At 40.9% G+C, this 18,406-nt stretch overlaps 1 long non-coding RNA gene across 2 annotated transcripts; it reads left to right on the forward strand.

The window, feature by feature from the left end:
* Positions 1-4: 4 nt before the first annotated feature.
* LOC309672251 lies at positions 5-4,804 on the forward strand. Of its 2 annotated transcripts, XR_014269225.1 has the most exons (4): positions 5-76; positions 404-526; positions 1,229-1,385; positions 4,539-4,804. It is a non-coding gene; the product is annotated as an uncharacterized lncRNA (long non-coding RNA). The 2 variants fall into 2 exon arrangements; XR_014269226.1 differs by lacking the exon at positions 5-76 and having other exon boundaries at positions 468-479.
* The last annotated feature ends 13,602 nt before the right edge of the window (positions 4,805-18,406 follow it).

Here is an 18,406-nt window from a genome sequence, read left to right on the forward strand (position 1 = left end):
TCCCTGGAATCAGACTGCACTGCTCCAGACAGTAGGGATGTACGGAGGGGCCGAGCAAACTGCCCCATAGGTGAAGGTGGGTGAGTGAATTCTTCCACTGGCCCTTAAGATTAGTTGTCTTATTGTTTTAAGACAGTGCTGGTTTGTTCAGCAAAGTGAACGGACAGATTGTTCTGGAGATCAAGAGTACACTAATTAAATGATCTGTGTTTTGTGCTTGGGCAAATTAAGTGATGCAGAACAGAAGCACATCACAACATTAGCCAGAACAACTTTATGGAAGTGACAGCAGAAGTTCAGGGAATGGTTATTCACGTTCAACTGTTTGCCTTCCCATCAAGTAATTTTTAATTTTTCATCCCCTCCCTTTCCCCCGCCCCCTTTTTTTTTTTTTTCTCCAAAGACCACTGTGCAGACACTGAAGAACTTCACGGATTTATTCAGAAACATGGGGGCTGCAGTGTCAATCAAGGATTCAGGTAGTCAAGCAGAGCAAATGAAGAGACTTATGCTAAAATCGGTCTTGGTATGTTTGGGTAGAAGCTTGGGTTTATATCTAGAGCAGGATTATTGGGAACTGGGCTTTCATTTCAGACTCTGGCACTGTGTTTTTCGCAAGAAAAACTTGTACATCTTCAAAGGCCTTGGTTTGCGTTTATTTCAGGAGTACTGCTCTACCTGCTGTAAGTATGTAGTATGTAAATTAATGAACACAAAACCTGGATGCTTCTTGAGAGAAAAGAGCTACATCTGTGCAAATGGTATAAAAAGCTACTTTACTTCCACATGATAAAGGCATACAGTTTAGTGGGCTGTCAGCACCATTAAACACCCTCTCACTAAACAACAAATTGCTCAGATGCAATTTTTTCTTGGCAACTTGGTACCTGTCAGATTCTCAAATATTAGGTGGCATTTCCCTGAACTTTGCATTGCAGATGGATTTTGTAACTATGCTAAATTAATTGCTTCCTCAGAGTACAAGGAGAGTATCTGCTCATTTAAATTCTTGAAGTTGTTTCTGATATTTTTAATAAAGTATTAATGCTAAGGCAAACATTTAAACAAAAAATTATATTCCAAGGCCTTTTGACCTTTCTGTGCATATATCCCAGCTGAATAAAAGGAGTTATGTGACCTCTTGCCCTTTCTTGCAACATCCTTGTGGCAGCTATAGTAACTGCTTATGTCAAAAAGTAATATTAGAAAGTATTCAATGTATTTTTAGATTCTCTCTAATGCAACTTAACTGACAAAGAAGAGCCAGCTTTCTACAGACACTGGGAAACGTGGTGCAAACTACATTTTGAGAACATCAGATCTGATTTTGAGGCCATGTGTGAAGCTGGAAGTTTCCAAGCAATGCAAATTGTTGCCAGATGTAGGTAAGTGAAGACTTAAAATTTCAACAGATTGTCAGTGAGATACCGGACCTTTGTACAAAAGACTGGAGTTCCCTAAAAAGCTTTCACCAATCTCAGGCTTCCCTGCCACCAAGGGAGAAAGTCTTCCTCTTCCTTTGCTTTGCAAAGCACCAGCAGTAGTAGCTGATGTCTGAGGTCAACTGGTTGCAGATGACTCTCTCTTTTTTTTTTTTTTTTTCCAAGTTAGTTTTCAGATGGTTTTCAGCTTGCTTTACTGTGAAGTCTGACCATGCAGTTGTGCGTAGTAGTACTGACACATGCTAAAAGCTTGACCATTCCTCTTCCTGACAGCTTGCTTTGGTTGGCTTAGCCAGCTTGTGAAACTGCATCCTGAGTCATGGTAGCAGTGTTTGAACCTGCAGGCCCCACAGTTCATTCTACATAAAGGGGTGGCTTCAGAGGAAGCTGCAGCTTCGGGGCCTGTGTTGGTTGTCTTTGCTTTACCACCTGCTAGCTAGCTTTAAATTTCTGTCAAATAAATGGTAACCTCCCTTCAAAAGGAGAGCATTTGTGTGCAGTACTTCTGGGCAGGCTTGGTAGAGATGACCATCATGCAAACCATCCCTGCAGACTGAACCCTGCTACTGCTTGCTCTGCTTCTGAGGCTTGTCTTGGCAAGCCAGTGTAGGGGAACTTGCAGTGCTGCTGCCGGGGTCATATTGAGTTTGGGAAGAAGGGAAGGATTTGTCATATTGATGCCTTGGGCGATCAATCTGTTAAGATACCATAACTTGCTGTTTGTCTTTAAACTTTTAATTGTGAAATAGAGGTTCGGTACACTTCGCTATGCCTTGTGATGCACAGGCATTGCCTGCACTGTGGGCTGATAAGATGCAGCATGTGACCCCAGTGTGCTGTTACCACAGCCACCCTCTGACCCAGTGATCCTACTGCTCTGCAGCTGCATGGCACCCGAACACAGCCTTCCCCTTGAGCCCGTTTTGCATGTCTCTTTAGATGAACAGTGATTTCTTTTTTTTTTTTTTTAAGGGCAATCCGTTGAAGTTTTGATTCATGCTGCAGGTTCTTCTTCACTGAAAATCACTTTTTAAGTTATTTACTGAGATCTTTAATAAGGAATTGCCATTTTTGTGACAAGACCTATTTTCAAGTGGTTTCTGACACACGGTGTCCAATTGAAAATAGCTGTAACTAGCTTGCAGCATTTTTACAGTCTCCAGGGAGTAATGATGCAACTAAAGTTCCTTCTCCTCATTTTGAAACACTTGGTCTATTGCTGAAGACTCTGATCTGCTCTGTGTGATTGGCAGTTATAATTAGTGATAGCTTTCATTTGTGCATGTTTCTGAACGAAAGCAAATAGGGCCTAAAATAATTTGTACTTTGAATGAGAACTTCTTCCCCTGTCTGTCTGAAGTCTCCCACAGCCTGCCTCCTCAGCTTGACTGAAAGACATAAGGTTTTCTCATAATCTGCTGCTGAATATTTGGGTATTTTGCTGAGATTTCTATTTTGACACAAAAGTGATACCGCTTTTCTGAAAACTAAGGGATGTGTTACATTTTCTAGTCTTTTCTACATTACCTTTCTCTCAGCCACATGATTTCTGTGATGTTGTAAATTATTAACTTTTGAACACAGGGATATTATTACCTCTATCTCTTCTACTGCCCTTTGAATTGCAGAGTTGCTTTCATTGGCAGCATGCACTGAGAAATCATGTTGGCTGCTTCCAGCCCTGAAATTGTAATAGTTTATCCCATTACATGGTGATTTTTCCAGCTCAGTTCTCCTGAGAACCTTGAAATGGGTTTTCCATAAAAATGTTCCATCCACTCTTTTTCTTTTAAAGGCTATAGTCAAATGTGAAGGGATAATCTAGCTATTGTTTCTAGTGGTATGTGTGTTCTATCCTGATGATTCTGTTAAATTATAGAGGATTTTTATAGTGCAGTCTGGGTCACTGAGAACTTGGTGACTTCTTTGAACAAGATTGCTTGTTCTTTGGGAACAAGCAGAGACACATCATTAGCATCTTAACTGATGGAAACTTCTCCATGAAAAATTCATACACTTTTTATGGTTTTAATCTGCACAAGCACTCCATGAGATTGCAGTAAGATGTAATAAAAAGTTTAGAGGTTTTATACACCCATTTCCTCAATGGCTCACAGCACTGTCATCAGGAATGTATACCAAGTGCATCTTCCTTTGTGAGTGCTAGTTTTGTCATCTTCCTTTCTCTATAGTTTTGTTTGAGTATTGTCTGAGAAACAGCTGTTGAGTGTGGGCTGCCTGACATTGCAGTACACTAATACTTTCAAACTGGTTGGACTCTCGGGTTCATTATGGTTTGGGATGGCTGGTATTTGCCAGAAAAGACCAAATGAACTGGTAGCAATTCAGAATGAGACTTCACTTGCATTGACTAAACATGGTGAGAAACTCTTTTTATTAGTTTCTCAGATGAGACATTAATTTGTTTTAAAATTTGTATGAGTTGTGCCTCGGTTCAATTTTTGCCCTTCTATGTTAACTCTTAGATAAGCCAAGGTAAGAGAGAGGTGATTAAATACTTGTCCTCAATTAGCCTTACCCTCATAAGCAGTCCCATGAAAAATTGCTGTGGGAGGTATTACGTGCATTGTCTACATGTACAATAAAAACAAGCTTTAACAGTTGTTCCTACCATAGTTAAGTAATCCTGTTAAAGCAAAAATATTTGCAGCTTTTATACTCAGAACATGTCTCTGGTTTGGTAAATGCAAGATAAAGGACAGATATCAAAGATGCTAAAGAGCTTTTTTTCTCCCCCCGCCCAAGAAAACAGCTCCCCGCTGTATGGACTATTATTTACTGTGCTATACTCTGTTGGCTAACATTGTGCTTAATCCTGTATCGTAGTCAAAATTGTTTTGCAAGGGTTCTGGCAGTTTGAAAGGTGGTACCCACCTTTTTTAGCACACTTGAAACATTCAGCTGACTGACTTCTGAGTTACAAACCTGAACAACTTACAGACATGTCTCATTGAGATGTTGAGGAAGTAGCTGGTCAGGGCTTCCCAAGTGCTCTGACTCACAGCACTCCACAAAATCTCAATCATGTGATTTGGCAAGGCATAAATAAGCCTGGGTCTTTTTTTTTTTTTATAGGCTTAATTACACCTAGTGAAGAAATGTGCTTTTGCTTGAGCAGGAAGTTGCCACACTGCTGGGAAGTCAAAACATTGCTAGGAGAACAGGAAGGTTCAAGCAGAGCCATCAAGTTCATAGGACAAGTGGAAGGAGTGTGTGTACTTATCACCCTGTTCTCTCTACACATGTGTGCTTTCATGGGATTCAGTAGTGGGGTTTGTCTGTGATGGTAAGACGGAATGATTCCCTGTTTGCAATCGCTGCTGACTTAATAAATTACATGATCAAGATGAGCATGTGTCTGGCTTTTGCTTTTCCTCATACATACTAGTGAAAGAGAAATGAACTGATGAGCAAGAGGGTACAACCTGCCTGGAATAATTAGTGACTTGTATTCAGCAAGGAGATCTTTACATAACTGTGATATTACTGCTTCTTTCACTCTTTCTGTGATTTTAGTGTCTATATTTTGATGCCTGTGCAATTCCAGAGTCATCCAGTTCATGTTCAATACCACACCTGGCAAATGGGAATTTTAGGTATGTTTTCACAAATAGGGAGGTTACCACAGGCTGATATCTGAAGCATTTGCTCATCCAGTGCAGCTGCCACTGATAGGATATTTTCTACCATTAGTGGAAATGGGTGTAGGCAATGCCATTCCAGCCATTGTCAGGCTAATACTTGGATTGTCTGCTAAATGCTGAAGGTAGTGCTCAGAGGAGAACACAGTCTGCAATTAATTTTGCAGCATCACACTGTGTAATGGGCCTTGCTGGATACTAACTCCTTGTTATACTGTTTCTTATAAAAACAGAGTAAGAGATGTCCCGTTCCCTGTACAGCTTATCATTTAAGGTGTAGTCAAATTAATGGCAACTGGTTTTCAGTAATTGTAAATGGCAGTAAAATGCATCTACAGGGCTCGGGGCTTCTTCCTTACAGAAACAGCAATAGTGCCCTAGCATGAGAGGATGCTACTAACAAGATCCATCCAACACATACTCCCTTTGAAATCAACATAAAATTGTTGAATAATCACCATTTTGTGAAAATTGCTTGGAGATATATCTCATCCTGGCGGAGTAAATAATTCTATTTTACTGGTCAGCTTTCATTTTCATGGCCTGTTATACTAAATGGCACTTTTACCAAGCTCAAATATTTTCTTGATCAAAGTATTAATAAAAAGCATTTTGAACTCAGCTTAGAAAGCTTATTCCTTTCTTACTAGTATTTGAAGTTCTTTGCCTATTTTACAGGCCTAACAAACTTCACTTAGTCCCAAACCTAAATTATCTTGAAATTCAGTCTCTTCTTCCCCAACCCCTAATTTGTTAATGACCTGGACACTGCCACAGTCATGAAGCTATGAGCCTGCCACAATTCTGCTGAATTCTCAGGTTGTTTTCTGTAGCCTTATCCTTTTTCATTCAAGCACTGTCCCCCGGCTATGCATTTCCATGTAGCTGTACCACATAAAGTTGCGGCTTGGTTCCATTATTCAGCCAAGAGACAGGATTTTCATTATTATTAAGGTGCTCGGCTTTTTGCAAACTATAGGGGGAGATGTTTGCACATCAGTTTCTTTTTTTTTCGGTGTTGAGCACTCATTTTCCTTGGGGAAAAAAACAAACCCAAAAACCTTCTCTTTCTGACTGTCCAACAAAAGGACCACCTGATTACCAAAGAGAGAATGAGGGAGAGGGACTGCACGGTTTTCATTTCGGGTTCAAGATGTTCAGCTTAACTCTGCATTTGGGCACTGTTCTTATTCTTTAATTGTTGGTTCAGGCATGAGTTTTCTGTTCAGTCTGTATTCCATTGTATTCTTTTGCTTTGCCACAATTTATATTAAACTGTTATCTTATATAACTTATACAGAGTCACCTATTTAAAAATACTGTCCTATAAAGAGAATAAGGTATTTGCTGCCAGATATAACAAATGGCTAAACAATTCCATCATTTTCCAAGTTTATTCAAACATCATTCCATCTACAGAGATTTTCTATAGTGTCATATGTGTTATTTGAGAATCAGTGAAGGTGATTTACTTCTGAAGAAAAAAAACCAACCTTTCTCTAAGCCTTTTCCTGCTTTACATTTGTCTGTATTGTAGCAGTCCAGAGGGAATGTGCCAGTGCTGGAGCCAGGCCATGTACATAGCTGCACAGACCACAGTCACTTAAGGCTCCTTTTTAATAACTCTTAAAATACCAATTTCAGAAAAATAGTTTTAAACACACAAAAAAAGAGTCATGTGAATATGAACTTTCGAGAGTAAATTAAATGGGTTATAACTGTCTTCCCCAGTGAATTTATGGTGTGGGGAATTTCATGTCAGTTCAGCTGACTGCTGCATTTTTCAAAGCGTTTCACTATGGGTTTTACATTTTCAGTTAAGCTGTTGCTATTCAAAAAGATGACTTCCGTGTCATTTGCAAAGCATGTAGAAGTTGGAGGCAATTCAGCATTTTGACACTCTTAATTAACTGATGGCCTGTCATGAAAGTAGGTTGTAATTAAATGATATGGTAATTTTGGCCACGCTGCTTTTCAAACTATTTTTATATCCCAGCATAATAATTCAGGTGGTGACATCAGGTCAGTATATGTGCTTCTTCCTCAATGCCTACTCAAGAATTGTTGCTTGTGGTTCAACATAGCTTTAAGAAAATAAATTCCAACTAGTTCTTGGTGAAAGAGGAAATAGAAATTTAAAAAATTTCCTGTCACAGGCTGTGGCCTGTCATCCTGTTGGGGTCTGTGAAGATGACGTGTAATATGTGACAACCTACACGTCCTGTAAGACGTATTAACACATTCAGAGATCTGCAGGGGATTTAGGGCAATCCAGTTGGGTAAGTGAAAAATTACTGGAGAAAACAAAGGTAATTTTGATGGCTACACAGCCTGTGCCGTGTTTGCTCTGGGATATTGCTAATGATTTGAGTAAGAGTGTAGATATATTTGGCCCAAAATATTTTTGATTAATGAAGATTATGCTGTCTTCAACTAGAGGGTTGGGTATTGAAATGGAAGCGCTTTTGCTGGGTAAGCAAACACCATTTTACAGAGGTATTCCAGGATGGACATGTCCCTAACACAGCCTGACAGTGTTACTGTTCAGAAATGAGTAGGATTTGCCAGCAGCCGGTAATGCCCACTGCATTTTGAGCCAGGTTCTTTTGATGTCCATTCTCTGACGTGCTGCCCTGGGGAAATCTGCTGTCTATTCATCTCTTCAATCCCTTAATAACATCCCTCGTGCCAGGAACATCATAATGCTGAATGCCATGACTGAGACGTTACTATGAATATGCTGAAGATCCTTGCTTGGTGTGTGATGAAATGATCTTTGGGGAATAAGTGAAACAAAAGCGCGTGTAGGATATCCTTTAATTCAATGAAGAATGTGGGTGGAGAAGCAATTGAAATGAACAAGATGCTTTGGATTTTCGTTAATGCCTTGAATACTTTCGGGTGTACTTAAACAAATCTGTGTGTGTGTGAACGGTTTCACTGCTCAAAGAACTAACGAAAGCAGGAGGAGCCTGTGTTTTTTAACCATCTCCTTCTCTACCTGCCCTATATCACACCTTTCCCCTGAGATATGGGTACTGTATTTCCTGTGGCAGTTTTGACAGGGGAGAAATAACCATACAAAGAAGTTTAGACCTATGTGTGGCTGACTGACAAGCCACCTGCTGCTAAAAGCTACTACAGTGGCTGCCTTCCCTCTGCTGTGCTGTCAGTAGTGGCAGTCATTTGTGACTTTCTCCTATAGCAGTCACCAGCTGCCTCTTTCAAGTGTGATTGAACTTCAGCAATGCATTCCTGAATTGTTTAAGGGGAAAGGAAGATGTGCCTGCATCTGCAGCATGGATGTGTGAATCTTTCTTCTTTAAAAGGCTTAGCTTAAAAAAACTTGTATGCACAAAAGATGGTGGTTTTGATGCCCACCGCACCCACTGTCATTAAGGAGAAGTAGGGTGGAACAGATCATCAGCATGCCAACAGCATGCACCCAAGACAGTGTTGCAAAAGTGTCACCTGCTGGATTCCTTCAAGAATAAAATCTCTTTTGCTGGAGTTTGACTCTATCGTGCATTGAATAATTTAATTACAAAAAATCATGAACCAGAGCTTGAGAGTCATGTATGTCCATGCATAGCAGCTATTAATTTATCTCCAGCACAACAAAGAAGGGAAATGCTTAAGATAACAATAAGCCAACTAGATCTACCACTTCCTTTGAAGTAAGTTTCAGTTTTTTTCCCTTCTAAAGAAAACCCAGCTCTTCCTTTGAATTCAGAAAGACTTAAAGGATAAATTCATATGTATATATTAGATCAAATCCTTCACACAAACATTGAAAGAAAAAATGTATTCTAGATAAGGGTTTATACTTCTGTTTATTTACACCCTCAAAAAAACCCCACCCTCAAACAACAAAACCAGCCATATTGGAAATATGTAATGGCATGTTCATGGACATGTTGACAACTCTACACTTGAACTGAAGACTTTTTCTGAAACATATTTCCTACCTCAACCAGAAGTGATGAGCTTTGTGCAAGATGTGTGCTCTCATTGCTCCTGCTGTGCCTTATCCTCTGCCTTCCTATGCCTCAGGGCTCAGTGGGCTCCTTCCCTCTGTGTCTTCCCTTCTGCTACAGAGACTGGCATCCTTCTGTCTCCTCCCTCCAGTTCACAGACCTGCAGATCTGGAGAACTGGTGAGGGAGGAAGGTATTGAGAAAAAAATTATATTGTAGCACTCCCTCTTAGGGCCCCAGTGCTCCACCCTAATGTCTGTAAGGTACCTGGAGATTGGATGCATCACTGTTTGGTGCTGTTCTTACAGCATATGCTATACAAGAAGTCAAAAGTAGCAGTTTCTGACCTTAGTCTGTTTACTTTGTCTGTGCTCCCACCTCGGTCTCAGATTTATATTTAGGTCCCTTTCACATAATCACAGAATGGTGGCAGTGAGAAGGAATCTCTGGAGGTCTGTATCCCTCTGCTCTCAAGCAGGGTCAGCTAGAGCAGGTTTCCCATGACCATGTCCAGTAGGCTTTTGAATAGCCCACTATGAGGGTAGAGCCTCCACAACCTCTATGGGCAACCTGTGACAGTGTTTGGCCACCCTCACAGTAGAGAATTTTTTCTTATATTTAAGGTGAATTTGTGGAATGTTAAATGTTTTTGACAAAAGTGAGTTAAAGCTGTTTAGGGCTGTTCCAGAAAGTTAACTTTTAGGTTTGACCATCCAAGAAGAAACACTGATTTTTCAGCTGGTCTAGTTTACATATGGAGAGCTCTGCTTGTTATTGTATAACTGTTATCCCCCAAAAGAGAGGACAGTAATACCAAAGCTACGACAGTGCTTCTCTAACCCGATGACACGGCCCTCTCAGCTCTGACCATAGCCCTCAGCCTGCCCATAAGGAAATAACTGAGGATCTAGAAGCTGAAAAATGACACCATGTAAAGATGCAGAGAAACTTGTGATTTAAAGAGAAATTGCAAATGTCATAATTTTTGCAGTATAAAGATGAATCAGAAGGAACATATTGAAAATAAACAGAATAGAGGATCATATAGAGAAAGTAAAATTGATTGTATATGAGAACAACAAAAGGGTATTCATTTAAATTGTGCAGTAGAGCATTTACATTTGATGAAAGAAAATACTTTTAAAGTACCACAATTAGTGCATGGAACTCACAGTTGCAAGACATCACAGATTAAAATAGGATTTTAGAAGGATTAGATTTTTTTCTGTATAAACTGGGTGTCCATTTATATTAGATAAGTACAACAATGAACTGATTTATTTAACTTGTATACTGAATCTGTAAAAAAATCTGACAGCTTTTTTGGTCATAGAATATAGTTACGTTGGAAGCAACAAAAGAAAAGACTCACATCAAAAGATATAATTTCAATATTCTTAATAATGAGTTATTTAATAATACTGATATTGATATGATTTGTCAGTTTGAAATAGTTTTATTTTGTACCATATATAATTAAAATCAAGTCAAGTTTGAATTGTAGTGTTTTGATTTCTCTAAAATCGTTTTGTTCTTAAGATTTTCTTTGCATCTGAAGTGTTGACATTCGAGGGAGTGGGTTTCTGTTCACAAAAACAGTCATGCAAAAATCCTTCACAAAACATCCTCTGTGCTACTGTTTGCTGGTGGAATTCCTTTCTGAAGTGTCTGATGCGGTTTGTTCTCAGCCAGCATATTGAGTAAGTCTTGCCTCTACGAGTGAGTGCATTGAGCACTGAGTACGTTCACTGAAGCCCACACAAATGCCCGAGACTGTTATTTACGTAGACCTACTTTATGAGCTTGTAAGCTCTCTTGTAGGCCCACGTCCGGTCTAGATTTGGAGAATCTCAGTTTAAAAGTCACCTGTTCTTCACCATTGTTCTTCCCATTGGCCATGAAGTATAGATGTGTTGGTGGCATGTATGGAAAAGTGCATATGGCATTTTAGAAAGGGCTATCAACAACTCAGAAAATTCTTTCTAGAAGCTTTGAGATATGCTGGTCCCTCCATCCTCATCAATGTATCATACTTAAGGCAGATTTTTTAAACCAAACAGGCATGAATTATAACTTTTATCCAAACAGTGAGAATCTCAATTCTCCTCTCTTCCACCATCCTCTCTCACAGCTCCAACATTATTCCTGGAGTACTGTCATCTTTGAAAGATGGAAGGTTTTATATGATTGAGGAAATTAAATAATATCACAGCTAAGTGATATATAGGATAGGATGTAAAAGTAGGAGTTCTACGATTCTAGTCCAAACTCTTAAACACATTTTTTGAGTGATATGGAGCAGGTTCTTAATCCTCACAGGGAGACTAACAGGTTTTGACTAATTGTAAAGTACTTTCAGATCTTCAAATGGAAAATGCGTATTTCTCAGCATTTTAGGAAGATGAAGTTCTGTAGAAGGAGCTGATTTATCAAACTCTTACTCATTTTTGACTTTCAAAGGTCCTTTGTTTCAGTGAACCAGAAAGCGCATATTTAGGTGATGATTTCATATCTTCCAAATGATAATTTCTCATGTAATCACCATAATAACACTTTTCATAGGAGACTCTCAAAAGTGGTTTCACAGACCTTCATAAGATCTCATGCAATACTTACTCATGCTTTAAATATAACTACTTCTACTGTACACACAAGGAGAGAGGATCAAATGGGTTAAACATCACTCAGCAAATCAGCTAAAGAGTTGAACAAGAACCTATTTCTCCCGATTCCAAATCCTGGCGGATTTTTGTTACTGAGCACAGACATGTTCATCTGGAACGCCCTCACAAATACTCAAACCCCATGGGTATTCACTAAAGGCATTTTGAGCTTCTGGCCAGACAAGGAATGTAATCAGAAAGGTACTTAAGTATTTCCAGGGCTTCCAAATACAGATGAATTGCAAAATAAACAATAAGAATGAAATGATCTAAATGTTTATTATTTTCCTGTTAACAGGGATACTAAATCCTGTAATTTGACTTCTTGCTTAGTAGATGCTTTCATGTTACCTAAGTGTCACATCTCAGTCTCAAATACCAAGTCCAAATAACAACCTTTGAAAAGTTGTCCTGTGAGTATTGGAAAAATAGCCCTTGTTTGTACAGGGATTTATGTCTTCACCCTCTGATCTCTTCCTTGCAATAACTCTAGTCCTGCCATGTCCATGATGACCCCCCTATCACAATGACCTCAGCTTCCTCCACATTCCCTGCAACGCTCCTGGGCTGAAATAGCTTATGCTGGGAGTCACACGACTGTGCATGCATACTGCCTGAGCAGCCAGAGCACACACTGGTTAACAAACTGGCTGCTGCCACACTGAATATGTAGCAGCTGAGTTGGACTTGCTTTGGCTCACCCTCTCTGTGTCTGGCCGTGGGTTGCCACAAAACTTGTAAGAACTTAATTTCCTTTGAGACTTACCACTTTTTCAGCTGTGGCAGAAATTGGCCAAGAGATCCTAAAGATATGGGAAGGAGGGAGGGGAAGAGAAAGAAAAACAATTTAATTGAATAAGTGTTGTTTCCTTATGAAGCTCGGGCTAATAAGCTAAAATGGGTGCCAGAGGGAGAGAAAAAGAAAAAAATCAAGATGTAATTAAAGTCCAAAGCTTTTGCTCAAGCTTACATAGAGGTTCAGCACAGATACAGACACAGATCTTTTAGAGCCTCTGGGCCAGTGTCTGGAATGCGGAGAGAAAAGTGATGGATGTTTCAAGATGTAGCCAGCATAGACAGTAAAGCACTTATGTTCTCTTTTAAATGCATAATCTATGTGAGTGTACTGTTGGAAAGGATTAAAATGCCATCTTTTTTATTCCTAAGAATACATGGCATGTTTAAAATTTAAACTGAACAAAATAAGAATAGGTATTCAGCATGGAATGACTCTAAATTGACCCGTGTATCGAGACGGTGACCTAGCAGCTCTTTTTCTTTTCTAGAGATTAAGTCATATCTGGTGGAAAGTGCATCATAGATTAACTAAGTGCCCATGTATTAGTGGTCTTATTGTATGACTCACTAAATACCGAGTTAAACTTAAGATAGGATTCTGAGGATGTTTAGCCAAGCATTTTTATTGATTCAAATTGTTCTGGTGCAGGTAGTACTTGAGTATAATGGATGAAGCCTACATGAAATTTAGAAAAATCAAAGATTCAAGGCTGATGAGGTAATAAAGATGTATTCAAGACAGATGCCACAGGAGCTGGACTGGTCTTTCAGCCACTGGAGGGCAAAATCACAGCATTGTAACCTTCATCACAGGTCTCTTGATATCTTTCTAAGGGTGTAATCACAGAGTTGTTTTTTTACAACAGCAACTGGCACTCTATTAGCTGTGGTAGTAGTAATTAACATTTAGAGCATCGTTTCTGTCAGAGTGTGGTATGCAAGTAGTTACTAGCTACCGTATGGAAAACACCAGCATTTTAGTCCATGGAACTATGAATAAAAGCTTCAGTCACCCAAGATGTTTGGATGCTGAGGTTCACAGCGCAGGCCTTTTCTACTCAAGATCTTGCGTATCAGTAGAACACAGTATTTGTATCAGGAACTACATTAGGAGAGTAATGAACATTTTGCTGTGAAGTTTCCTAATTGTATGACACTACCAGATTAGAGCAGCAGGCTCCTGAATGCCAGATTCTGGAGAGGTTCAGAGCGTCATGTACGATCCTCTACGCGAGTCTGTCTTTGATCTTCTAATATCTAGTGTTCTTGTTCTTCTCTCCCCTTGTTCTTGTCCTCTCCTGTACCTATGCCCACTTATCATCAAGCAGCTATTCTCTCCTCCCACCAGAACTCCCACCCCACTGTTCAGAGACCAGGGGTGCGTCAGCTTTGTTATGGACCTGAGAGACTGCTTGGCATGGGAAAGATCAGTATCCTGCCTGTGACAGTGGCCAGAGGCAGATGCCAGAGAACGAGTTTAGTAGCAGGATAATCATAGAGTCACACTTGTCAGGAGTAACCTCCCAGCTTCCAGTAATTTACGTCTCAGAATTCTTGAGTGAGAAATGTTATCTTTGTATGCAATATGCTTCAAAGGATTTGCCTTCTGTGAACAAGTCCACCCATCCCTTCAACTCATGTAAACACTACCATCCACACGGCTGCTCCCATCATGTGCTCAAGAACACATGATCTGTGTCAGATGATGCTGAAAGGGATGACAGGTTGTTACTTTATTGCCCAAGGAAACTGACTTTTGCATAACTAGTAACCAGAATCCACAGCTGTGATCATGTAGTTGTATCTCATGGCTAACAGACTTACAGGACTGAACTCCTGCTTGTGTTAAAATATGGTTTTTAAAAGCACCTGAGTTTGATTCTGACATTCCAGTGCTGGGAATTCTAACTTGTTCCTCCCAAAAATGTCTCAGTGACTAATTACCTTAACTGGAAGAAGACCTCACCAGGAAGCTGGATACGCCTGCCTTTAGCATCCAGTCACTGAATTTTGGAAGTACTTAAAACCTGTGATCGAGTCACCTCCTTCACCTTCTTTTTTGACACTGAAATAGATTGAACATTTCACTTTCAGTCTAAATTGTTCTTATTGGTCTTCTCCAAGCCATTTCTTTTTCAGCTTCTATTAAGGAATTAAGGAATTAAGGAATTTGGATATCAGACTTCAGGAGCAGTTGGACTAGTACCAGATAAAAATAAAGACATCTTTCTGTATTCTTGTTTATAAAACCAAGGATTGCATTAGCCTGTTGGCCACAGCACCACACTACCTGCTCATTTTCTTCTAATTCTATGTGATGACTCTCAAGATTTTTGAGCATTAACCTGTTAGAGCACAAATTCTCTCATCCTGTAATCACGGTCTCTATTCTTTGGTGCGTGTTTATACATTTGGCTGTACAGAAGTGCATATTACTTGTTATCAAGCTGTCTCAGATATTTTACATCATGACTTGTTATTTATCACTCCCTATTGCTTACAGCACTTGCAAACTTTATAAGTGATGCTTTCCTTAGAGCCATTAATATCAATACAATATAGTGTAGAATTAATTGCTGTAGGACCCAGAAACACATTCTTTGATGATGATTTCTTATTTCCCCACTTTGTAACTGTCAGTTAGCCAGAGTTCGAAGAACCTAACATGTGCTGTGATAAGTCTGTATCATTCTGGCTTCTTAATTAACATGCTGCAAGTTACTAAAACAAATACTTTGCAGACCTACTTACCTTGATCAACCAAACTCATAATGCCATTAAAAAATCAAATTATTTTGGCAAGATTTATTTTCCACATTAATTTGCATTTATTTTGTTTCGATCCTTTAATTCTTTTTTAATCAAGTAATGTAGATAATGTCCCATTATATTACCCAGAATTCTTGTCGGGCTGGCAGGTCGTAATTACCCTGGTCACCCTGTTTACCCTTTTAAAATATTGGCACAATATTTCATCCAGTCCTCTGGAACTTTAACAGTGTTCCAAGATTTATTGAAAATCAACATTAATGGTCTAAAGATACTCTGTGCCAGTGCTTTTAAAAATTTTGGATGCAAGTTACCTAGACCTGCTGATGCCCAACTTTATTAGCTTCTGTTTAACATCCTCCTCAGTGCCTGTTGTAATGGAATGCATTTTATCATCATCATATGATATTTGTATATCATCTGGCTCTTCCCCAAATACAGACCAGAAATAGTTATCAAGCTCTTCTGCCTTTCCTACGTTCATACAACCATTCCATTATTCCCATCTTGTAACAGACTGAAGACATTACTAAGCTTCCTTTTCCCCCAAGTTTCTGCAAGTTTTGCCAAGTAGTTAAAAAAATCCTCCTTATTTTTCCTTAATTCTGCTGTTCATAGATTACTCTTGCATCATTTTGAATCCTGTATCAATTGCACATAAATCCTTGTTCCCAGTGTACATATGTTTTTACAGACGCACATCTTTGTATTGATCCTGTAACTCTCTGCTGCCCCCTTCAAGTAGGGCATCCCATAGCTTCCCCTCACCTTTCTAACTGTGGTCTTCTCACCCCCTTTCCAGTTGCCTGCCTTTTGCAAATTGGGATCTCCTCTTCTATATGCTCTCCTTCATGCCTCTTCCTTGGTACCTTCTCATAAAGATCTGGGCAAAGATGGTAAAAGGCTTGGGAAAAGAGGTGGTAAACTTAATACCAAATGTGCATGCTGTCATGTGGGATACTGTTAGGCATGATTTCTCACAACGATGCTGTAGAGGCTCACTGACATGAGGCTGATGTATGTGAAGAGCTGAAGATACTTTTTGGAGAATTTGTAGCTCTGATACTTGCACTGAATGTGCCAAGTAGAAGGTCATGGTCCATGTCTTAGAGCCTTCCTGGGGGTTGGGATCAAAATTATTGATTTGGTTTGTATACAGTGTTTCTCACTACCCATACCCAAATGTTTCCTGTTTGGCCTCTAGAAGTGGGAGCACATTGAGAACACAGGACGGACAATCTCCCTGCTTTAAGGTCAAGTGTCTGGCACCACAACTGCCTGGAGCAGCAACCTGAGTTTTGTTGAGTTTCTGCTCCTCTAGACACATCTTAATTGGGAACAAGTCATGTGGCATCCAAGATACATACAGATACTTGAGAAGGCACAGACCATGAGACCATGTCCCATCACCTTAACTCATACAGATGTTTCCCAATGCTCCTAACCCCCCCCCCTTTTTTTTTTTTTCCATGCTTTCATGAGATGGCCTTCTTGCAAAACAGGCAATTATGATATCCCTCAGGTAAAAACTCTCAGTGTTTGGCGAGAAAACATTTCAATGAATGGCTGTATCCAGAGGGATTAAAGTAGAACAAAATTATGGTAGTGATATGCCTCTGTGAGACACACGTAGATGGCAAACCTGTGTGCTCGCATGCATTTGGCCAGGGGGTACAAAGTGTTACATTGCTCACCCTTTAATTTATTTCCTTTTTGTTTGTCAGGCATATCATCTATTTAGCAGTCTGAGGTGTTCCAAGAGAATTGTTCTGAGGATAGTGATTGTGTATTGGACTGATCTGAACTCCTCATCTGTGCTTTACAAGCATGACACCACTAATTGCTAAAGAGGTAGCACATTGGGGTTAACTGAGAACGCTTTGTTGGAGAAAATAAACTCCACTTCCATTAACATGCTACTACCATCTATGATTGATTAGCATTTTTTATCTCCTCAGCTCTTTGCCCATGGATTGATGATTCAGTTGATTGGGAGTATCTTGTATTTTCTGCTTGAAAAGCACATAGTTCTAGCAGAATCAATGAATAAACATTAAGTGCTTCCCTTTCATTTCAAGTGGGATGGGGCTGGTGCTCTTTGAGCAAGAAGGCCTAGATTTTATCACTGGGGATCATTGCACCATATTCACGGCCATATGTAGGAACTTAATGGAGAAGGCTAACCGGCTGGAAAGTGACAGCCTGCAAGCACGAAGACCTGAGAAGTGGGAATGGCGGTGCGACTGCACTAGCAGCCACCACACTCGCCCTTCCCTCACTCCTGGGGGTGACATGGTGCTCAGCAGTAGCCGGGAGGAGGCCGGAGCGCTGTCCGAAGGTGAGGGGACGGCGGCTCTTACCCCTTCCCCCGGCGCGGGGCGAGTCGTTCCTGAGGGGGAGCCGGGCCGTTCCTGAGGCGGCCGTTCCTGAGGGGGAGCCGGGGCGAGGCGCACCCTGAGGTGGGCGGTTCCTGAGGCGGGCGGTTCCTGAGGCGAGGGGTGAGGCGAGGAGCGTTCGCGCGGGAAGGGCGAGGCGTTAGAGGGGCGTGAGGCGCCGGTGAGGGGCGCTGCCCCCCGCCCTGCTGGCCGCCCCCTTCCCCACCCGCTCGCCCCGGGGGATCCGCATCACCGCCGCAAATCACACGCGGGGAAATGACATTTCCTCGAGTTCCCGAGTGCCGGCGGCCAAGCGGGGAAAGGCGGCCCGCTCCCTGCATGGGCGCCGCCCTGGCCGCCTCCTCTTGGAGAATCGGTGAGACTCCGGGCGCATAGTTATGGTTTGGCATAACCTGTCAGTGTGCCGCAGTTCTGTGAGGAGCAAGCCTCCTTCTTTCCTTGCCCCCCCCCCTTTTTCTTTTTTTTCTTCTGGAATACTGCTTTGCTGAAGAGTTAATGTGTCTTTTGGCGGGTGGCTCCGTGCCTGCGCGCCCGTGCACCCCTCAGGGTGCCCGTGTGGGCGCGGGTGTCCCACAGGTCCCCCTCTGATTATGAAGGTACTCAATATGAAATGGCGAAATAAAACACGAACGGCTCCCAGCCGCGCATCCTTTTGCCTACAGCGTGTAGGCGCCGCTGCAGCCGGCTGCGGGGCACGTCC

The sequence above is a fragment of the Vanellus vanellus genome (genome assembly GCF_965231255.1).
Source record: "Vanellus vanellus genome assembly, chromosome: 5".
In the NCBI taxonomy this organism is placed as follows: Eukaryota; Metazoa; Chordata; class Aves; order Charadriiformes; family Charadriidae; genus Vanellus; species Vanellus vanellus.